The following is a 23373-nucleotide window of genomic DNA, read 5'->3' on the forward strand; positions in this document are numbered from 1 at the left end:
ACATCCCAGGCGAGCACCCTAAACACCAGGCTCTTGGCTATGCTGGGGAGGGCTGTGATCTCTGCCTCTTGCTTTGACCAGTAATTCCATCTGGAACTGAGAAAGTTTAGTTGAAACTGACGTTTCTATGAAATGTGCTCTGTTTGTGGCACATTTGTCTGAGAGTCCTGGACATTTCATAGGTTTTAGCATGAACAGTTTATTTGTCCAAGCTTTTTGGGGAATGGACCGTGCTACTCTGTGCTGGGGCCAGGTCCTTGGTTGAGTCCCCTCTGCATGAGACTGGAATATAAATAATAATTCCGTTAGCACCTTTTATCCAAGTATTTCAAAGCACTTTACAAACACTCCTTACCCCTCGCAGTGCCCTGACTGGTAAGGAAGTATGATACTTGCATCACACCTCTGACATGCCGATGACCACAGGGCTGAGCAACTCAAAAAATCAAAGTTCTTAAAATGAGAGGTTTTTCATTTCAAATTTGAAAAAAAAGGCGATTTTGCAAAAACCTTGTCACATTGATTTAGTTGGGGTTGGTCCTGCTTTGAGCAGGGGGCTGGACTAGGTGACCTCCTGAGGTCCCTTCCAACCCTGAGATTCTCTGATTTCATGTTTTATTGATTCAGACCCATTTGAGTGAAGTGGCCCATTTTCACTCAGAAATGACCAAGTTTGCAAGAAAAAAGGTCAGTAACAAAATTTTGAAATTCAAAATCTGAACTTTTAAAGGGACTAAGATCAATGTTTACACTGAAACATAAGCAAATTAATATTTTCTCGTGACGGAAATGTCGTTTACTGTTTGTTATGTGTTCGGCGGAAGAAGCTGGAGGCCGCAGTCTGCCCATGGCTTGTGACGGGTGCTGTGCACACACAGGGAGATATGGTCAGCTCTTTACAATCTAAAGAACACCCAGTCATGTGTGTAGCATTACTCATGGGACCACAGGCATGTGATAAACATGCAGAATGTATTGTGGGATTGGGGCCCTAGGTGTTTCCAGTCTAGATCACCAGCACAGAGCCCTTGGCTCCATCCTTGTCTGTCAAGTTCCCTGTCACAGGGGGTGCTGTGCACAGGACAAGCCTGGATGATTTGGACAGAGGGACATTTCTGAGCTGCCAAATGGCCTGGAACTAAATATTGAATATTTTTTGGTGCAAAATCACCCTCTGCTATTTATTGCCCCATTTTAGAGACAGGGAAGTGTCACACAGTGATCGGGGCAAAGCCAGAAACAGAACCCAGGAATCCAGAACCCCTGCTCTTAAAACCTGGCTAACCCTGCCTATCTGAAACCCAGCAGGACTCCATACTGAGCATCCCTCCAGGGAGTGGAAGCTCCCAGTCTGCTTTGGGTGGCTGTAGTATACTCTAGGCAGGGTCAATGTCAGGAAGTGCAGCACTGGCATTTAGCCGGACCTCACGCTTTGGAGCTCCTGGGTCTTAGTGAGCGAAGCCACCTTTCTTGAAGTGCCCAGACCCCAGTGCAGAGAGGAGAAAGCTGAGAAGCTCAGGAGGAGACCAAGGCAAAGGGCCTCTGCAGGCACATTTTACAGGGCAAGCGAAGGTGGAGCTAAGAACCTGTTTCAGAACCAGACAGCTCCTAGGACCTATATCCTTCCCCAGGCTTTGGAGTTCCATCCTGCCTTGGCTTTTGGAGATGCCTCTTCTCATCCCATCTCGTAAACAGTTATACATCACTGGTAAGAAAAAATTATGCAGCTTGGCAGTTAACCCATTCTGTGGTGGAATTAAGTGGGTTTCCAAGCCCCTGCAAGATGACTAGGAGATGGTAATTATTAAATAAGGAAAGAGGAGCCAAGCAGCTTTGTGGTAGCGCCCGGCCATCAGGAGAGGCAGCTGCAGCACGTAGGAAGGGAAAGAAAGGCGGAAAAAAGGGAATAAACAAGTTTTTTTAATAAAATTAAAAAAAACACAGGGAAAATAAATTAATGTAGAATTAAAGTGAAAGGCAAAGAGGGGGAGGGGCCCAGTGCAAAAACGAGATGAACATTCAGGGCCTGGGCACAGGGGAAAGAAGATAAATATCAGAACTGGAACCCGGCAGCCTGTGCTACACGGCGGGTCAGATTAGATCATAACGGTCCCTTCTGGCCTTGCAATCTGGGAAAGCCGAGATCTGAACACTCCTGGACCGTAGGAGGATCTGGGTCCAGCTTTCTGCTCCATGGCACAGCCAAAGACACGTGGCGGCTGAAGGCAGCTCAGCCTTTGCCTTGTAGAAATGCAGAGGTGGGACAGCTGGTGGAATGATCTGAAAAGCCGTCCCTGGCTGTTCCAGGCCTGCCCGCTAAGCTAGCTGCACTGTCAGGACACACGGTCCATTGATCACCAGGACGTGTAAAGCTGGATTTTTCACAAATGTAAGCACAAAACATTCTCCAGCAAAAATGCTACATGAATAACCAGAAGTCAAAGTGATGGGTTTTGGGACATGCTGTAGCCTGTTCATAGGCCCTATTTGGTGAATGCTCATGAATCTGTGTCAAGGGGATCAGAGAAGATCAGGGTTGGAAGGGACCTCAGGAGGTCATCTAGCCCAACCCTCTGCTCAAAGCAGGACCAATCCCCAGATGGCCCCGTCAAGGACTGAACTCACAACCCTCAGTTTAGCAAGCCAATGCTCAAACCACTAAGCTACCCCTCTCCCCCCGCTGCAGCTAGGGTAAGGGTTGTGAATGATTCACACACAGGGCCACAACTGCTGCACAGCTAAGTTCCACCAGCATTCCCCAGGAAATCTTTTTGATTAAAAAAAAAGGGGGGGTTGTAAAAAAACAATGTTTATGAATAAATTAATTTCCAACACCCCCACCTCCCTTCCCAAAAATCGGGGGGGAAGAAGGAAAATGGTTGCCAAAAAGCTGGGAAATGATTTTTCAAGAAACCCCCAAATTTATCATTTTCTGAATTTTTTGTGAAAAATCACGGTGGGGGTAGCCGGCGGGGGATCGTTTCCTGAGCAGCTGTAATTCACAGCAAGCAATGGGAGTGGCTCTAAAGTTCAGTAACCCTTGCTCCCAGGCCTTCAGTCGCTCCCTGTGTCTGCTGTTCACTTACAAACCTGAGAGCAGGGAGGGGTCAAGCATCTTACTGCCCCCGCCCAGTTATTCCTCACAGACAGAAGCACCCGAGCCCCACTTTGGATCCAGACCCGCGAGATCCCTTTGCTGGGACATCAAAAGAAGAGTTGAATTTGGGGGGCTGGACGGGAGACATTCTGAGAACCAAAATGTTGAATGATTCCCTCCCCCGGCTCCCCAAGCCCTGCCCTGCAGACCCCACCTAGGTACATGATCCTCGGAGAAGGAGCACGAACACAGCAATGAAAGGAATTTATTCTGTACTGTGAATGTGGAATTATCAACTCATAGCAGCAGCAAATAAATTAAAGATGTGGCAGAGTTTTATTGCCTTTGATGTACAGATGACGGCTTGAGTGTGTGTCTGTGTGCGGGGGGGTTGGGTTTTTTCCGCTGTCTGGGATGGGGGGAGCAGCTCCTATATCAAAGTCTATTTTCTGTTGCTGGGTATTTAGTATCATTCCCAGTCTGGGGGTGGGTGATCTACGCTGCAGGCACTAAAGGGGTCTGCAGGCCACCCTGTGGGGTGCTCAGGACGTTATTGCTCCCAGGGAGCTGCTGTTTTGGATTTTCCCCTGGCCTCGTAAATGTGCTTTTCTCTCCGTTGGACAGACCACATATAATGTTCTCTCTGTCAGAACCTCGACAGACCACATATAATGCTGCTTACACATGCTCGTCTGTTCTGGTAACCCTGTCCCTTCCCAGGGATCTGGGGCTATTCGACCAACTGGAAATGGTCATCTGCCCCCTCTACTTTCAGGGGAATGAAATAAAGAGAATTCGCTGCGCTGGGGTTTGAAGCTAAGGGATTTGGGAATTATCCCAAGTGACTCCCGTGGTCTCTGTTACGGAATAGCCCCACCCGCCCGCTTTGTCACTGCTGCTGATGACTACTTCTCCCACCTCACTCTCCACTTCATTGCAGCCTTCAGGACTGAAGGCTGGTCCCCCTCCCTGCTCAGCAGGGACCTTAGGTCCACTCCTGTCTGTCTCCTCTGCACCACTGCGGAGCGCACAGGGCTCCTTCTCCTCCCTCTGCTCCTTCCTGTCCCCATTCCCCTCCTCTGTCACCCTCACACCCCTCAGCAAGCCCAAGGGACACACGCCACCAAAGGGCATGGCAAAGGGTAGATAGGTGGGCCTCCTGCACGGTGCCGTGCATCACGCCAGCCCTGGCAAGGTACGGTGGCTTTTCACTGTCAAACCTGGTGTTAAGGATGTTTCTGCACTGTGTGAATTAAATACACATGCTTTGCAATCTGTTCCGAAGCTGGGGGGGGTTGGCAGGGCTCCCTGGCCCAGACTGCTCAGGGACGGGTGGGTTTGTGGAGAGCCTGGCTTTCTGTGTATAGACGAGGCCTCACAAAGGGACCCACCCACCTGCAGCTGCCTGCTGCAGCCAAGCAGGGCCTGGGAGTGGGGGGAGCTGAGCAGGGAGCTCGCCCCTGACTCAGCATAGCACCCGACCTGTGCCTACATGGCCAACTGCACCACGACCTCAGAGCCTGGGGCTCAGGGGTCCCTGCCGCCAGGAACCTGCCCTGGGTTGGGGAGCTCCAGCATCAGGCTCTAAAAGGAGGGTTCTGTCTAGTCTCCCTGCTGCCACTGAGCCCAGCGCAGGGAAAAGCTGCTTCCTGCCCTCTCCAGTGAAATCCCCCAGGGAGGGGGAGCAGAGAGAAGGGGAGAGAAGCCCCCCCCGGGGAGGAGGCTTCACCACTGATCTTACTCTTTTGAAAAAGCCGGTCAATGCCCCCTTGAACTGCGAGCCTCATGCCACCCTCTGCTCTCGGACGACGCCAGGGGCCTGATTATTCCTAGCCCGCGGTCCCCCAGCAAGCTGCATCCTCAGCGCCCCCATGCCGTGAGCCCGCCCCGGCTCAGACAAGGGAAGTCCAATGAAATATTATTGTTTAATCTCCTGACTCTGGGGCCCAGACTCGATTTGTGAGTGTGGGGGCAGTGCTTTGGCCCCGTAGCCCAAGCCCTGCCTGGCTCCTGCCTGTACAGACCCAGGCTGTTTGAGGACAATGCAGCAGCTTCCCACTTGAATTCTGACCCTCTGTAGGGGGTCTCATTGGAAAACCCGGGAGGTGGGCGGGTGCAAGCCCACCCACTTCTAAAGGCCCCTCCCCCAGCCTAGCGGGAGGGACCACTGGACCCAGGGGACCAAGTAAATGCGGGGAACAACTAATGAAAAACAGGGATCTGAGTGAAGGTCATAGGTTCAAAACGAGGGTACCGGATGAGGATACTGAGCAGAGAACCCCGGACAGTGCCCACTGCTCCTCGAAGCTATCAAGGGAGCCAGCAGACGCTGCCCAGTGGAACTCTGCCTGGATGCGTGAGACGAGGGAGGAATGGAAATAGGCCCCAGAGTCGCAGAGCACCCCCTCGTCCAGCATCCTCCTCCTGGTGTTATAGATGGAGACTTTAGCCAGAGCCAGGAGGAGGTTGACGAGGAGGTCTCGCGACCTCGTGGGGCCACGGATGAGACGTGCAAAAAGGAACAAGTGCAGGGAAAAGTGCAGCCAGAACCTCAACAAGAGGTTCTGGAGGAGCCGGAATAGGGGCTGCAACCTGGCGCATTCAAGATAAGCGTGCGCCAGGTTCTCCCTCACACGGCGAAAGGGACAGGCCTGGGGTATAGGGGTGAACCGCGCCAGGTGCACGCCCATGCTCACGGCTCCGTGAAGGAGCTGCCAACCGATGTCGCCGGCGGGCTGTGGACCAAAGTGGAATAAAGGCTGGACCACCAGGGTTCCTCGCCCTCTCGAGGTGGAAGACAGTCCTGCCATTTGGTGTCGGGGCGGGACGCGAGGGGGAGGAAGTGCAGTGTGTGGAGCACAAGAACGTACAGATGGTTTCTGGGCGCGGTTCGGAACCGAACCGGCTGCAGGGTGTGCAGCCGGCTCGGAGTGTGGGAGCGGGGAGGCCGGGGGAGCCTGCGGAACAGGGGCTGAAGAAAAACGTCCGGAGGGCCAGGGATGAGAGGTGGGCGGGGAGCGCCCTCTCACAGGCTCACTGTAGGAAAGCGAGAGAATCAGGTGACAAGGCGGCCTCCACCTCCTGGAGTACACACCTGGGGGTCGGAAGGGTGGAAAGCCCCATGCTTCGACCGAGCACGCAGGGCACCACTCAGTCCCCCGTCGTAGTCCAGGAGGTCTCCGACTCTGGTGGTTTCTGCCAGGACCAACCTCTGGGGCACCGAGGGAGACTCCATCACCTGCACACGGAGGTCGAGGTTGTGTAGCAGGGGCTCCACGAGGAGGTCCGCCCCCTTGGTGGCCACAAAGTACCTGGGTCACTGAACAAAGCTTCCAGGTCCGGAGGAGGTCCCAGTAGAAGACCAGCAGCTCGGAGAGGTCTCGCGGAAGGCCTCTCGGATGGAGAAAAGAGAGCTGCCGGTCCTATCGGAGCCCTTGGAGGTGGTGGAGGAAGGCGTGTGCCAATGTGCTCCACGCCAGACTACCTGCACCACAAAGGAGCCTCTGCAGGGCCTGGTGGTGGAAGACATGGACCTGGCTGCACAGGCAAACCAGGCCCTGTCCTCCCTCCTCCAGGGGAAGACTCAGAGCCCCTGCAGAGACCCAGTGCAGCCCCGGCCAGAAGAACTCCAGAGCCATCCTCTGGAGCCTGGCCAGGATCCTCGGGCCCGGGCTCAGGGTGTTGAGCTGGTGCCAGAGCACGGACAGGACTAGCTGGTTCACCACCAGCGACCTCCCTCGCAGGGAGAGACACCGGAACAGTCCTGTCCATCTCCGCAGCTGCTCGCCCACCCTGGCCTCCAAATCCTGCCAGTTCTCCGGTGGAGAAGGATGCATGGGGGATAGATAAACGCCAGGATAGAGCAGTGGACCCGCGCTCCACCGGATGGCTTGAAGCACGGGCGGGAGGGAGCTCGCCTGCCACCCGTCCCCGACCACCAGGCCAGAGCTCTTGACCCAGTTGACCCGGGTGGAGGAGGCAGCCGAGTAAATAGCCTGGCAAGCCTCCACCCGCACCAGGTTGTCCGGGTCCTGGACCACGAGGAGCACGTCGTCTGTGTACGCCGACAGGACCAGCCGCAGATCCGGCTCCCAAAGCACCAACCCTGTCAACCTCCGGCGGAGGAGATGGAGGAAGGGCTCGATCGCCAGAGCATACAGCTGGCCTGAGAGGGGGCACCCCTGCCGTACTCCCCACCCGAAGCTAACCGGCTCTGTCAGGGTCTAGTTGAGCCTCACCAGACACTCCGCGTCAGCATACAGCACCTGGAGAAAGCCCACAAACTGGGGCCCGAAGCCGAACGCACTCAGGGTGCCCAGGAGATACCTGTGGTTCACCCTGTCGAACGTCTTCTCCTGGTCCAGGGACAGGAGGGCGAATGACAGACCATCCCTACGCCCCAGCTCCAAGAGGTCCCAGACCAAATACAAGTTATTAAATATGTTCCGGCCCGGGACGATGTAGGTCAGGTCGGGATGGGCCACGTCCACCAGCACGGACCCCAGCCACAGTGAGATGGCCTTCGCTACGACCTTGCAGTCTGTGCTGAGGAGCAAGATGGGACGCCGATTCCGTAGGTCACAGAGGTCTCCCTTCTTTGGCAATAAGACGAGCATGGCTCGCCTGCTCGAGAGAGGGAGGACCCCGTTGTGCAAGGACTCGGCCCAGACGATGACAAGATCCGAGCCGAGGACGTCCCAGAACACGCGATAGAACTCCACAATCAGCCCGTCCATGCTCGGAGATTTATTGGTGGGCATGCGACGGAGGGCTTCCGAGAACTTGGCCAGAGAGAGAGGCAGCTCCAGCCGGTCTTGGTCGCCCGCGCTGACTGTCAGGAGTTTGGTCCAGAGCACCCTGCGGGCTTCAGCGTCGGTCGGATCCGGGGAGAAAAGGATAGCATAGAAGGCCCTGGCCCTTCCACACATCTCGTCCAGATGCATGAAGGAGTGCCGTCCTCCGCCAGGACGTGCTTTTTGGCCCCCCTCCTTTTCTCCAGGACATAGAAGAAGCGGGAGCTGCGATCCATCTCCTGAAGGAGATGGATGCGGGATCGAACAAAGGCACCCTGGGCCCGATGGTCCTCCAGGGCCTGGAGCTCCTCCCGCTTCTCCCGGTACGCTGCGTGGAGGGTGGATCCCCGGGGTGGATCCTCAGGGCCGGAGGCCAGACGCCTCTCTAACTCTAAGACCTCCGGCTCCAACTGGACCACATCCCTCCGCCGGGTGGCGCCCCAGGTGTAGTCGTGGCAGAAGAGCCGTGCGTGCCCCTTCCCCACATCCCACCACCGCCGCGCCGAGGGAAAGGCACGCCCCTGCCCCCACCAGGTCAGCCAGAACTCCCGGAAGGACGCCACGAAGCCCACGTCCACCAGCAAGCTGTTGTTAAAATGCCAATAGGCCGACCCCGGCCTCTCCGAACAGAGAAAAGCCATCATGGTCACCAAGTGGTGATCCGAGAACGGGGCTGGCCAGACGCCAGAGGCCTGACCTCGTGCCAGATGGAAACGCAACAAATAAATGCGGTCAAACCAGGAGTGGCACGACCGATCCTCCTCCACCCGGACATAGGTAAAGGTGACATCATCGTCCAGGTGGTGGTCGCGCCACACGTACACCAGGGAGTGATGATCCACGATGTCCCTGAGGACGCCCCGCAGCTGCCTGGGATGTCTCGACTCCTGAGCGGTCCCGGTCCTCGAGGGTGGTGTTGAAGTCCCCGCCCAGGACCAGGCACTTGTGAGGATCCAGGGTGCCGAGGAAGGCTGACACCTGCCGGTAGAAATGCACTTGTTTGGGGCCTGCATTCGGGGCATAGACATTGACCAGGTTTAATGTCAGCCACTCCACATGGGCCCGGATGTGCAGCAGGCAGCCTGGCATGACCTTGGCTACTCCCAGCACCTCGGGCCGTAGCTCGGGGGAGAACAGGGTGGCCACCCCAGCCGAATGTGTGTCAAGGTGGCTAAAGTAAACCTCGTCCCCCACTCCAGCTGCCAGCTAGCCTCGACGGCTGGAGCCGTGTGGGTCTCCTGCAGGACGATCATGGAGTACTCCCCCGAAGGAAGGAGAGCACCTGGCTCCTGTGGAGACCCACGCTACAGCCCCTGGTGTTCAATGTAGCAAAGATGGTGTCCTTCATAGGGAGGGCTGGGGCGAATCCTTACGGGCAGGGGGATTGATGGCCTCCAGCGGGCCCCGCAACAACCCATGTTTGACCCCAAAGGTCATCAGGGAGTTGCAGAACTTGCGGGCCCGCTGATAGGCTGAGATGCCCTGCCTCCCGGTCCCTCTCCCCTCCCCCAGAAGGGCCTTCACGGCCCAGAGGACGCGATGGAAGTCCCCCCAGTGCTGGAGGGCGAGCTGCACCTTGCCCTTTGAGCCAAGGGTGTCCAGCAGGAAATGGCACAGCTCTTCCCTCAGCATAGACGGGGACGTGGCAGCCAACCTGCTGCCGTCCTCCGGTGGGGCCCCTGAAAGATCCTCCCGGCCCGTGGAGACAGGCAAGCAAGGGGCAGAGCCCCGGCGCGATTGCGCCGGGCAGCCCGTCCCCATCCCTGGCACGGGAGGGGCCAGCAGAGGGAATAGTGCAGCCCCCATAGTGTTGGAAAGAGGGGACATGAAAACCGCCCCCTGAGGGTTGTCTGTGAGTAACGGGAACGAGACAACCTCGGGGGTGGCAATAGCATGAGAGGTGGAGGGGAAGGGGGCGAACAACTCATTGGGAACGGAAATGGGATCAGGAGCAGGAACAGGGCCAGGGACTAGGGCAGAAGAAGGGGTGGGAGCAGGGACAAGGTCTAACATTGGGACTGGGACAGGAGAGGGGTCGGGAGCAGGGATAGGAGCAGGAGCGGGGACAGCGGTAGGTTCATGGTCCCTGACAGCCAGACTGCCAGGGTGCGGCTCCTCTTGATCAGGATTGGGGGCCAAGGGGACAGGGGTTAGAGGGGGGCCTTCACCGACGCCGGGCCCAGGAGCTGTGATAAGCATGTCACCGGCAGCCACGGTGTCAGGCACAACGGAAACTTCAGTGGGGCCCCCCTCCAAAGGGGAGGCTAACTGCTCCATCCAGGTGGTGGAGGGCGCGCCCACAGGCTCGGGGACCAACTGCTCGGCATCGGCCGTCGCCTCCAGGGGCTCGGTGGCCTCGGTAGGGTGCCATCCACCGGCGGGCAGATCGGGAGGCCCAGGGGTGCCCCAGGGGCTACAGCTGGGAATGAGGGGCAGGGATAAGCAGGAGGGGGCAGTGGGACTGAGCTACCGCCCAGCTCGAGGCCTGCTGGCAGCGGGTTGTCCTCCCCCTTGGTGACCGTGGTCAGACCCAGGGCCTCGATCTCCTCAAATATGGACGTAAATTCAGTCCCCATGGCAGTCATAGCCCCGGTATCAGCAGCAGCAGGGGGCACAGGTGGCAAAGGAGCCGGGGGAACTCCTGCAGAGGCCTCCTTGGGAGGGGATTCAACAAGGGGGGCAGTGGCATCTCCATCCGCTGCCATGGCTCCCGTGGCTAGCGCCTCCTGCCTGGCTCCATCCTGGGGTGCGGCGGAAGATGTAGCGATGTCAGCCCCCCACAGCATCTTTTGGGGGGCCTCCTCTCCCTCCTCATCAGAGGGGAGGGATCGAGCCTGCAATCTGCAGGTGCCACGTTTCCCCCAGACGAGGACCCAGCTGCAGCTCCAGCTCTTGAAGCACCAACCCCGTCAACCTTCTGCAGAGGAGAAGAGGAAAGGCTCAATCGCCAGAGCATACAGCTGGCCCGAGAGGGGGCACCCCTGCCATACTCCCCGCCCGAAGCTGACTGGCTCGGTCAGGGTCCAGTTGAGCTTGACCAGACACTCTGCGGAGGCGTACAGCGCCCGGAGAAAACCCACAAACTGGGATCCGAAGCTTAATGCTCGCAGAGTGCCCAGGAGATACCTGTCGTCTACCCTGTCAAACGCCTTCTCCTGATACAGGGACAGGAGGGCGAACGACAGACCATCCCTACACCTAAGCTTCAAGAGATCCCGGACCAGATACAGATTATCAAAGATGGTATGGCCCGGGACGGTGTAAGTCTGGTCTGGGTGGATCACGTCCTCCAGCACAGACCCCAGCCACAGCGAGATGGCCTTCGCTACGATTTTGTAGTCCGTGCTGAGGAGCGAGACAGGACACCAATTCTGTAAGTCACGGAGGTCCCCCTTCTTCAGCAATAAGGCTCGCCTGCATGAGAGAGGGAGCACCCCACTTTGCAAAGACTTGGCCCAGACAGTGACTAGGTCTGGGCCGAGGACGTCCCAGAACACGCGATAGAACTCTATGGTCAGCCTGTCCATGCCCGGAGACTTATTGGTAGGCATGCAGCAGAGGGCTTCCGAGAACTCGGCCAGAGAGAGAGGCAGCTCTAGCCAGTCCCGGTTGCCCGCGCTGACCGTCAGGAGTCCATCCCAGAGCACTCTGCGAGCGGTAGGATAGGTCGGATCCGGGGAGAAAAGGTGTGCGAGAGGGCCAGGACCTTCTACGCACGTCTCTGCCAGATCTGTGAGGGGGGTGCCGTCCTCCGCCAGAAGGCGGGTGACGTGTTTCTTGTTTCGTGTTTCTTTTTCTCCAGGGCGTAGAAGAAGCGGGAGCTGCAATCCATCTCCCGAAGGAGGCGGATGCGGGATCAAACAAAAGCACCCCGGGTCTGATGGTTGTCGAGGGCCCGGAGCTCCTCCCGCTTCTCCCAGCACACTCCACAAACGGATGGATCCTCAGGGCTGGTGGCCAGACGCCTCTCTAGCTCTAAGACCTCCCGTTCCAACTGCTCTATCCCCGCATCCCTCCATTGGCTGGCGCCCCGGGTGTAGTCACAGCAGAAGAGCCGGGCGCACACCTTCCCCAGGTCCCACCACTGCCGCGCCGAGGGAAAGGCACGCCGCTGCCCTCGCCAGGCCAGCCAGAACTCCTGGAAGGACGTCACGAAGCCCACATCGTCCAGCAAGCTGTTGTTAAAATGCCAATAGGCCTGCCCCAGCCTCTCCACACAGAGAGAGGCCGTCACGGTGGCCAGAGGGTGATCTGAAAAAGGGGCCAGCCGGATGTTGGAGGAGTGGGCCCGTGAAAGGTGGAAGCATGACAAATAGATGCGGTCCAACCGGGAGTGGCACGACCAGTGGGCCTCCACCCGGACATAGGTAAACGTCGAGACGTCCACCAGGGAGTGATGTTCGACAATCTCCCGGAGGACGTCCACGGCGGCCGGGCCCTGCTCGGTCCCCGAATGATCCCGCTTCTTGAGGGTGGCGTTAAAGTCCCTGCCCAAGACCAGGCACTTGTGAGGATCCAAGGAGCCGAGGAAGGCGGATGCCTGCTGATAAAAATGCAGCCGCTCCGGGCCCGATGTCGGGGCATAGACGTTAACGAGGTTGACTATGAGCCCCTCCATGCGGACCCGGAGGTGCAGCAGGTGGCCCCAGCACAGCCTCACTGACCCCCAGCACTATGGGCCGTAGGTCGGGGGAGAACAGGGTCGCCACTCCAGCCGTACCAACTGTGAGATGGCTAAAGTAGACCCTGTCCCCCAACTCCAGCCGCCAGCTGTCTTCGGTGGGCGGATCCGTATGGGTCTCCTGCAGGAAAACCACAGAGTACCCCCCTCCCGAAGGAAGGAAAGCACCTGGCACCTGCGGAGACCCATTCTACAGCCCCGGGTGTTCAGTGTTGCAAAGGTGATAGGTGCCATGAGAAGAGCTGGAGAGGATCCTCGCCAGCAGGGATGCGCACGGCCCCCAGTGGCCCGCGCAGAAAACCGTGACCTACCCTGAAGGTGAGCAAGGAGTCACGGAAGCCGCAGGCCCGATGGTAGGTCGCGGCGCCCTGCTTCCCGGTCCTTTTACCCTCCCCCATGAGGGCCCCCTTGGCCCGGAGGATTAGATGAAAATCCCCCTCATCGCTGGAGAGCGAGCTGCACCTCATTATGGGAGCCACGGACGTCTTCTCGAAATGTCCGCAGCTCTTCTCTCAGCCGATGTGGGGATGGGGTCACTGGCCCCTGGTCATCCTCCCTGGCACAGACCCGTGGCACACCAAGACGGGCAGTCAAGGGGAAGACCCACGATGTGGCATCCGATGGGCCGGAACCACGTGGCCTGCCTCAGACCCTGGCTCAATGGGGGGCGGCGGAGGGAGGATAGCAGCCCCTAGTGGGTCGGGACAGGGAAACACAAAGGCCGCTCCCTGGGGGTCACTCTCCAGGAAAGGGAAGGAGATGGCCCCAGGGGCGGCAATGCCATCGCGGGAGGTGGAGTGGATAGGGACGGGGACAGGAGTAGAGGCAGGGCAGGGGTCAGGAGCAGGGTCGGGGAGAGGGGCAGAGGCAGGATCCTGGGCCCCAGTAACCAGGCCGCTGGGAGGTGACTCCCTCGGTCCAGCTCAGGGATCTGAGGGACGGGGAGGGGGTCCGCAGTGATGCCGGGCTCAGGCTCAACGGCAGGTGTGACAGCCACGGCAACAGGGGATGGGCAAGTTTCAGTGGGGCCCCCACCAGGGAAGGAAGTCGGTTGCCCCACACCAACAGGGGATACCCCTGGTAACTTGGGTCCTGGCCGCGAGGCACTGGCCGTCACCTCAGCAGGCTCGGCGGCCGTCAGCGGAGTGCCACCTGCGACCGAGCAGATCGAAGAGTCCAAGGGACCCACGGAGGCGGGAGCAGAAGCAGTGGTTATGGGGAGGGGGCATGGGGAAGGGGGGGTGGGGTGAGGTCGCTCAGGCCGAGGCCCACTGGCAGAGGGTCGTCCTCCCCCTGGGTGACTGGGGTCAGACTCAGGGCCTCAATCTCCTCATAGATGGAGGGGAGATTGCCTCCCCCCACCCCGGGGCCCTCCCCGCCAGCCCCCGGGGCGACGCTCGCTTCGGAGTTTGCAGGGGTTTCAGACATTAAGGGGGCAGGAGGGGCTCCATCTGAGGCCTCCGTGGGGAGGGACCCCGATGGAGAGGCAGCGCTCCTCTCGGTGCTGCCACGTCTTCCCCAGCCGGCACTGGTGGATGGAACATGGCCATGGGCAGGGCGGAAGGCTCGGCATCGGTGCCCCCCTTCCTGTTTTTCCGGGGGGCCTCCGCATCGGATGGAAGGAGCGGAGCTCGAGCCTTCTGCTTGCCCCACTTCCCCTGGAATAGGGCCCAGCCCTCCATGGCATCGTCTGCAGGCTGAGTAACAGGGGTTGGGTCTGGGGCAGGGAGGATGACTCGGGGACCCGGGAAGGCAACGGTGGGGCAGCACAAAGGGGGGCAGATTCCCCCTGGGGTGGGCCCTCTCCCACGCTCGGTGATACCCCCACCGCACCCTCCTCTACGGGCCCCGCCCGAGTGCATGCAGCAGGGGCTGGGCTCTCCCGCTCATCTGGGCGTACTGGGGGAGGTGCCCCTAGGGCCCAAGCGGGAGCAGTGGTGGGCTGGGAAAGAGGAGGGGCGGCTCTGGGCACCGGGCAGCCAGGGGCGCCGGCGATGACAGGACCAGCGCCCTGCTGGGGCTCGGGGGTCCCGGACGCTCCTCCGCGCCAGGCCAAGGGGCAGTCCCTCCGGACGTTCCCCATCGCCCGGCAGAGGTAGCTGGTGGAGGGAACAGCGGGGAGGGACTCCGCGGCCGGTGGCGGGGCCGCGGCAGTGGGGGCAGTCCCTGCCATGGAGGGTGTCACAGAGTCCCCGGGCGATGCTCTGGAACTGCTCCCTATGAAGCCTGTCAGGACTCTGGGGCAGTCTCCTTCCTGTGAGCAGCCTGTCTGCAGGACACACAGCTCACACAGCTTCCCCCTTCCTGGGTCTGACCTCGGAGCATTCAGCATCCTCTGCCCCTCCATGCGCTTCCCACAGCCAGCCCGCCCAGGCGGGGCTCCTGGGGAAGCCAGAGGGTCCTGCACCCCAACTTCGCAGTCAGACGTGACTCTCAGCCAGCCAGTAAAACAGAGGTTTATTAGACAACAGGAACATGGTCTAACACAGAGCTTGTAGGTGCAGAGAACAGGACCCCTCAGCCGGGTCCATTTTGGGGGGCAGTGAGTGAGACAACCACGTCTGCACTTCACTCCTCGTCCCCAGCCAGCCCCAAACTGAAACTCTCTCCAGCCCCTCCTCCTCTGGGCTTTGTCTCTTTCCCGGGCCAGGAGGGCACCGGATTCCTTTGTTCTCCAACCCTTTAGCTCTCACCTTGCAGGGGGGAAGGGCCCAGGCCATCAGTTGCCAGGAAACAGGGTGTTGGCCATTCTCTGTGTCCAGACCCCTGCACACACCTGCCCTCTAGGGCTCTGCAAGGATCACACACCCTTATCCCACCACCTAGATACTTAAGAACTGCATAGGGGAAACTGAGGCACCCCCACACTATTCAGAGGAAACATTAAGAACTGTCCCACTTCGTCACATCTCTCCCCCCTTCGAGACCGAACTGAGCGGGGTCACTTTTGCTGGTGACCTGGGGAAGTTCAAACCCACCAACGTTCCCATGGATGCCCCAGCATCTCTCCCGTTCCTTGGTGGGAGTTACACCAGGCCCTTCCAGTTTTACGCCCTCCCTTAAGTCGGGGGTGGTCGATAGCACTCGCATGCTGTATGTGGGAAGGTTTATGTGGCCCGTGCCCTTTTGCCACCCCAAAACCCCCAGGGCTCAAACTGGGATCGGGTCTTCTCCCAGCGCTTCAGTCTGGAGGGCTGCAATTCGGGCTCTCTTGGTTAAGAGCCCCCATCTTGACCTGGGCCACATACTGTTCACTTACAGAACTAGCATGGAGACATTCCTTTCTCAGCAACCTTGTCTCCCCAACAAGCTGGCCAAACACAGCCACTTGGTTATAGGACTGTTTAACTTTCTAAACAGGTTTCACTCCATCTGAGACCTTCTCAAAGCTATCCACACTGGATCCTTCAACAGGAAAGTCAGTGGATCCATTCACAACAGAAAATTTCTGGCTGTTAGGAACTGAAACTTTCTTGATTAAATCACTTTCACACCCTTCAGTTGCAGTAAACTGCTTGCAAAGACTCCATGAGGATTCCTTTCCCTAGGGGCTTTTCTATGCAACAATTCACCCTTTATGCATCCGATGAAGTGAGCTGTAGCTCATGAAAGCTTATGCTCAAATAAATTGGTTAGTCTCTAAGCTGCCACAAGTACTCCTTTACTTTTTGCAAATACAGACTAACACGACTGCTACTCTGAAACCTGTCACCCTTCACAGAAATTCTGCCCTTACCCTCTTTACCTAGGGCTTACTCTAGAGGAACACTTTTCTGAGCAACAACAGACTCTTTCTGGGTCTCCCTTACATCCAGAATTACCTCTGGCCCATCAGGTGGATTCCTACACAATCCCCTTTCAGGCAAACTTACAGACTTCCTAGATAAAAGGTAAGAAGCATTCTCCTTCCCTTTGCCACACACAAGTTCTGGAATCTTTTCCTTCTTGCTACAGGTTTCCACACCCTCAGTAGGTAACACAATCAAATCGCCTTTCTGCTCTCCTTGTGCCCTGGCTAGGATCTCACCCTGATCAGACAGAGTTGCTCCACCCTTTCCCAACAACACACTAGCAACAGGCAAAAGACAAGCACCAGAATTGTCTGGTCTCTGGGATTTTACATGGACACTAACTGGATACGACCTAGTTACAGGGCCATTCTCCCGAGCAGACACAAACTTAGGACCCTTCCCCTCTTGGGCTTTAGCTGAATCCAGAACCAACTCTGAGATAACTGCACTACCCTCAACCATCACAGGCTGAAAGGCCCCTTCTGTCTGCTCCACGGACAAAGAAGAGCCGGACACACATTCTCCTTTACCAGACACCCAGCTTGGGATCTCATTCCCCTTGTCCCAGCACACAAGGCTGGTCACAGACAACTGCTTGGAGACCAGGGTAGCTCCCTCCAAAGGTCAGTCAATACCCCTGACAGACATGGGCACATTTCCTTCACTGTCACAATTCTCCACCCAGCTAACAGGTAAGGTCCAGGGACACTCATCTTCCACTCTCCTCGCCTTCCCACCCTGCTGACTAGACACAGCCATCAGCTCACAAGGCTGCCTAGGCTCATCCAGACTTTCCTTACCGAGCACCTTGCCACTCCCCACAGATAAACTGCCCTGCCTGTGTCTCCCCATTGACCATCACCTTCCGCTCCCACTGGAGGTCCAAGGGGCCTGACCCCAGGAAACTCCGCACAGATATATAGGTTGGGGTCAGGAGTGGGAGCCTGTCCAGCACCCCACCCATCTGGCTGATGGAGTCTATGGCCTTGGGACCCAGCAAAGGAGCTAGACACCGGGGCTTTTCCGCAGGGTCCCCCTGGTTCAAATCGCCAGCCTGCTCAAAGGCAGTGAGGTGGGCATCCACATCCCCCCCTCCTTAACCAGGGGCAGCAATTTAGTCTCGAGGTTCCCTGCGGAACTGGCGCCCCGGGGTCTATCCCCACTCACTCCGGGGAGGACCCCTAGGCTTCTCCGCTCCACCATCGCCAGTTCATGCTGCTGCTGCTTCTGCAGCTTTCTCGGGCTCTCGCTGTCTCTCACAGTCCTCTTGCTCTCTCGGACTCAGCTCCAATCCCATCCATCTCCGATCCCCCGATGGGGAACTCGATCGTGAAGACCCTTGTCTGGCCGGGGACAGGAGTCTTGGGGGTGCCTGGCCACCACTCCAGCTGCTCCCAGATCCTGCTATAGCCCCCTTTGGGGTCAGGAATCTGCTCCTTAGCGCAGTCATCCTCCTCCGCAGGTGGCAGTAGTGGGGTTCTGGCTTCTCCCTCCAGAGGTGGGGGGGGGGGCAGGCCAGCAAGGCCCCCCTCACTCAACAGCAATGGCAGCAGCAATCCAGGGAAGGAGCACTCCAGCCAGCAACAGTCCCGGAAGGGAGAGAGCTCCAGCCAGCAGGGCCGCCTGACTCTCCCTCCTGCCGCAGGCTGGACACCCGCCCCGGCCTTAAAGGGCTTAAAACAGCCCAGGAGAGGGCTGTGGCTGGGAGCAAGCAGTTCCCAGGCTGACTGGGGGGAGCCGGCTCAGCTGTGGCCACGCCCCAATCAGGCCTCAGCTGGCCCTTATAAGAGGGCAGTGGGCCAGGGGCAGACACTCTCTCTCTGCCTTTAGAGGGAGAAGGGCTTGGCTGTTGGGGAGCATACCTGGGCACCTAAGGTGGAGCAGGGCTGGGGGAGGGCTAGAGGAGCTGGGGAGCTCTGGCCTGGAAACCCCCCAGGCTGTAGGCCTATTGGAAGGCCAAAAAGGGTACTGGGGCTGCAGGGGGGCAGCCCACAGGTAGGCAGAGGCAGCAGGTCCAAACCCCCCTTGCCTGTGATGATTGGCTTATACACTGCAATCTGCTCCAGTGTGCGGGGGCTCAAGGGTGACTGGCAGTAGCCAAAGACTGAGGCAAGGGGGGGGATAGTGGGTGGGGGTTCCCTGGGGAGGGGAGACCCAGAGACTGTGGGGGTACTGCCAGGGGGCAGCACCCTGGGTAAAAGGGGCACCAGTGTCCAGGAGGGACATGAGGGGCCAGCGGCAAGCAGAACACCGGCCTGTAGAGGGCGCTCTGGAGGCTGGAAGAGCTAATTCCCTGAGAGACCAGCAGGAGGTGCTGCGGAGTGAGTCTCGCACCGTGACCCTCCCTTTGGAGCTCCCGTTTGCCTCCCCTGTCGGTCACCCTCTTCTCCTGCAGCTCCTGGGACATGCCATGGCCAGTGGCTGGGCATGGGATTCGGGAGAGCTGAGTTCTTGTACCACCTCTGAGCCAGGGCTTGTGCAGATCACGGCATTGTCTGGGCCTCATTTCCCCATCTGTACAACTGGGTAGGGTAGGGACCTACCTTGGGACGTGGCTCTGGGCAGCGTGAGCCGTGTGGGTCGCAGTCGGGGAGCAGAGACGCTGCAGAGGAGACTGTTGCTATTGGTTAGTCAGCTGGTTTGATAAATGGCACCTTCCCAGACACAGAGGGCCACTCGCAGTCTAAATCGGAGTTTCCACTTGGCCAGGCCCATTGAGGTGATCAATTGGCATTTGCTGCGGGGCAGTCGGTTTGGCCTGTGTTTATACAGGGCCTCACACAATGGCGCTAGCCCAACAGAGAGACAGAATAATATGCCCTAGCTCCCCGCCTTTGCACGGGGGGGGGTCTGCTCTGGACACAGAATTACTGGGCAGGGGGGTTGCAATCAACTCAGGGTCACACCAAAGGGTAGGGTGGCCTGGGAGGGGTGCCCATGAACTTGGAGAGAGCAGGCTGTGGAGGAAGCTAAGGGTGAAGCCAGGAGCTGAAAGGCCCTTGACTGTGCCAGGAGACAGCGTCGGGCACAGTGTCCAGCCTGGGGGCCCATGGAAGCAGGGGGTGAGGCTCACTACTCACGGAGAGGAGGAAATGGCTTATCTCAGACTGGGGGGGAATGCAAGACCCCCCTACCTTCCCCGCAAAGCCAGCCCTGTGCTGGAAGAGTGCGGTCAGACAGGGCAGCCGCACAGAGAGACCAATGTGGGATCCTTGGGGGAGTGTCCTCCAGCCCCCAGACAGACTGGCAATGGGCCTGTGCTATGAAATTCAGCACAAACAAAAGTGGGGTTCTGGGTCCGCCTGCTATAGCGACAGGGTCCAATTGTGTTGCCCACGTCTGGACTGGGGCTTGGTCTCTGCAATCCCATGTGAGTTGCAGGGACCCCCAGCCTCGTCCCACTCGCTCCCTCTCTGTCCGTCCCCCATGGCTTGCTCCAGCGAGGGGCTCTGTGCCTGGCCCACACCCTCTCGCCCTCTGTCGGCAGCTCCCCAACCCCCAGTGCCTAGGTCCCCCCCACACCCCAGCAGGCCGGCAGCTCCAACACTGCGCATTTCACGTCCTTGGAGTGAGCAAGGGCTTTAAGGCTCCATCGTGCCTGGGCCGCAGCTCGGCCGGGCGCAGGGCAGCGCAGGGAGGGTACCAAGAGGCAGGAGAGCCGTGACGGGGCTGGCAGGGAACCTTCCAGGGCTGGACTCCCTGGCTGAGCACTCAGGGGCCCTGTGCCAAGCATTAGCCTCAGTGGGTGTTTGGGACTCTGATCTTTCATTTCTTCCTCACCCCATAAGTGCTGGGAGGCTGTCGCACCCCTTGGCTTGAAGTGGTTTCCATCATATCCAGGGTTTATATGGCTCTCAGCCCCCACTGTCCCAGCACCCCTGCTTCACCTGCCTTTCTCACCCTCCCGCTCTCTGCGCCTCTCCCCGTTGACACACTTCTCCGTCTCATCCCTTTCTCCCCCCTCCAGTTTCCCCACTGCCCATCTGCCTCCCTCCCCGTTCACACGTGCAGCGAGCTCCACACCTGCTCCTCACACCCGGATGCTGGCGGAGGGAACAGCAGCACAAATCTGAGGGTGTGTGTGTGTTAAGGACCTGGTAGCTGCATCAGAGACACAAAGCTGGAGAAGCAAGGAACACAACAAAGCTTGCCCCTGCATTTGCTTGCAAAGAGTTAACGCTCTGATCTGTTGCATGAGTTCTGATGAGAAGCTGCTTGACACGCCACACTGGAATAATGAAACGTAATACACATTAATAGGGCCTCCCACTGTTTGATCGCTTCTGCTCCAGTGGCCCCATTGAAGATTTCACTTTTCTTTTAACAGTCAGAATAACAGAATGTGACATTAAGCCTTTTACATGCAGCAATTTATTTTAAAATATTGGGGCACTCAAAACAGGCTCCAGAATGTTAAATAAGCAAGACAGGAGCTGGAAATCAGAGCCGCACTGCAGCGAGCAGACAGCAGGCCCTGGCGCGGGCAAAGGGAGCTCCACTTTGATCCTTAATTGCTGTTTAGGGCACAAAGAACTAGTTGAGCTGGAGAGAAAAAAAACTTTCAGGGCTCCGGGGCACCGGGTGTCCGGGCTGCTCAGAGGGGGAGAAAATCATCCACTTAAAAATACTTCAGGCTGAGAATGTTACCAAGTGGCCTTCACCCATCCCCAGGCAGCGGGCTCAGCAGTCGGGCTGAGAGGCCAGGGTCTGAGTCAATCCGCGGGAAGGCTCCTGTGCTGTCTGTACAACAATATCCTGTATTTCTGTTCTGCCTTTAATCACAGAGGATCCCCGAAGGCTTTGCCAGCTCCATAGGAAAATGGCTCGCTTTGCGTTGAAAGGCAGCCACCTCTGGGGTGGGAGTGGCAGCAGATTAACCATGCACAGCAATGCTGCTCAGCACCTTGGGACAGTCGGATGGGGTGTATTCCCCACACCAGTCCTGAGAGAGCTGAATTAGGCCAGGTGGGCCCAAGCATCCAAATAAGCTGCAAACACCGGAGAGATTTAGGCTAGAAGGAGGCCACTGATTGGAAGCAAGCTCACCTGTGAGGGAACGGGCCAGGGAGGCTCACATAAAGCCAAGAGATGGGCAACAGAGAAGAGCTGCAAAATGAGGATTAAAAAGAACAGGAGGACTTGTGGCACCTTAGAGACTAACAAATTTATTTGAGCATAAGCTTTTGTGAGCTACAGCTCACTTCATCAGATGCATTCAGTGGAAAATACAGTGGGGAGATTTATATACACAGAGAACATGAAACAATGGGTGTTACCATACACACTGTAATGAGAGTGATCAGGTAAGGTGAGCTATTACCAGCAGGAGAGTTGGGACCTTTTGTAGTGATAATCAAGGTGGGCCATTTCCACCAGTTGACGAGAACGTGTGAGGAACAGTAGCAGGGTGGGGCGGGGGGAATAAACATGGGGAAATAGATTTTTACCTGATCACTCTCGTTACAGTGTGTATGGGAGCACCCATTGTTTCATGTTCTCTGTGTATATAAATCTCCCCACTGTATTTTCCACTGAATGCATCTGATGAAGTGAGCTGTAGCTCACAAAAGCTTATGCTCAAATAAATGGGTTAGTCTCTAAGGTGCCACTAGTACTCCTTTTCTTTTTGCGAATACAGACTAACACGGCTGTTACTCTGAAACCTGTCAGAATGAGGAGTGGCAGTCCCTCTCCCTGAGGGAAGGGCGAGGGAAGACTGGTAGGAATCTGCCTGAAGAGTAGAAGCAGGGTAGGACGTAGTCCAGAGGCGAGAGCAGCAAGGTTAGGGAAGCGGCAAACTTGGACTGCTTGGTAAAGGGCCCTGGATTGGCCCCCGGAGTACAGGGGGGGCCTGGGCTCCCCTGCCAACCTGGCAGAGTGGTATTACTAAGGGCAGTGGATTCGGGGCCAGCCAGAGGCACTGTGGGAGTCAGGGGGCAGGCAGGTATCTGACGCTGCTTGTGGAGAGAGACCGTGAACGACCACCCCAGAAGGGGAAACCGCTGAGGGACCGGGCCAGAGGGCTGGTGTGAAGAGTTCCGGCAGTGAGCGAGGGGCTACAGACAGAGGGAAGGGGCATTGGCCTGCAGAGCTCATCCCCAGAACGGCCAGAAAGAGGCACCACCCAGCAGTGAGCAGAGCGCCCCATGGCCGACCGCAGATCCTGGGCTGGTGACAACTGGCAGAGTCCGCTGACGGCAGTGAAGCTTCCTGCTGGCCGCCGGGGGGGAGCCGGCCCAGCCTGCTCGAGCCATGTCTGGGGGCTGGAGCGGGCTTCCCTACCTCTGCACTTGGTCCGGTTGTGTGTGCTCAACATCCTAGCACCTTGGGGTACCTGGAATTTGCGAGGCGCTCGATCACGGTCTAGCCTGTTCTGTCTTTTTAAAGAAACCCTCTTTCCTGCAGTTATAAAACCAATGCCTATGGTTTACCCAACAGCCCCGTGCCCTGGGTCAATCTCCAGAAAGGGCCTTTCCATGTGAGGTGTGTGTATCTCTCCTACCCCATTAGTGGGGTTCTCAGACCCCTGTGCTTTCCACTGGCCACAGGCAGTTTTTCCCCATGTAAACCCCAAGCCTCAGTCCCCAGAGCTGATGCATTTCAGAGCATTTCTATTCACAACCTTCACTGGCACTATGGGCTGTCGAGTAAATACCTCATTCGGCACACGTACCAATTTGGGAAATGCATAATAGCTACCTGACAGAGACATCCTGATCTCGCACGGAGGGCTGGTGAAATCCACCCTGCCCCGAGGCAGGCCTGTGGACTAGGCCCCCCCTGTGCAGTCCCACTGTGGTGCAGGGTTAGACGCAGACTCACCATGACCCCGCAATGTGACGCTCTGCAGGGCCAGGCAGCAGCTGAGCCGCAAGAGCGGCCCTCCCAGCCTGAAAGTCCCCGTGAAATCAGCCTTGTTTCCAAGGTATCACCCCTTGCTGTGCATTGTGGCAATGCTGCCCACGCGTCCTTGGGCCACGTTTCCTTCCCAGAGGGCAGCAGCGATGGCCC

The 23373-nt window shown here is 57.9% G+C and overlaps 1 long non-coding RNA gene across 1 annotated transcript; it reads left to right on the forward strand.

Moving 5' to 3' along the window:
• The first annotated feature begins 11385 nt into the window (after positions 1 to 11385).
• On the forward strand, positions 11386 to 20841 carry LOC122463324. Its single transcript, XR_006286575.1, has 3 exons — positions 11386 to 11576; positions 14028 to 14033; positions 20827 to 20841. It is a non-coding gene; the product is annotated as an uncharacterized LOC122463324 (long non-coding RNA).
• The last annotated feature ends 2532 nt before the right edge of the window (positions 20842 to 23373 follow it).

The sequence above is a fragment of the Chelonia mydas genome, chromosome 19, assembly GCF_015237465.2.
Source record: "Chelonia mydas isolate rCheMyd1 chromosome 19, rCheMyd1.pri.v2, whole genome shotgun sequence".
Taxonomy (NCBI): domain Eukaryota; kingdom Metazoa; phylum Chordata; order Testudines; family Cheloniidae; genus Chelonia; species Chelonia mydas.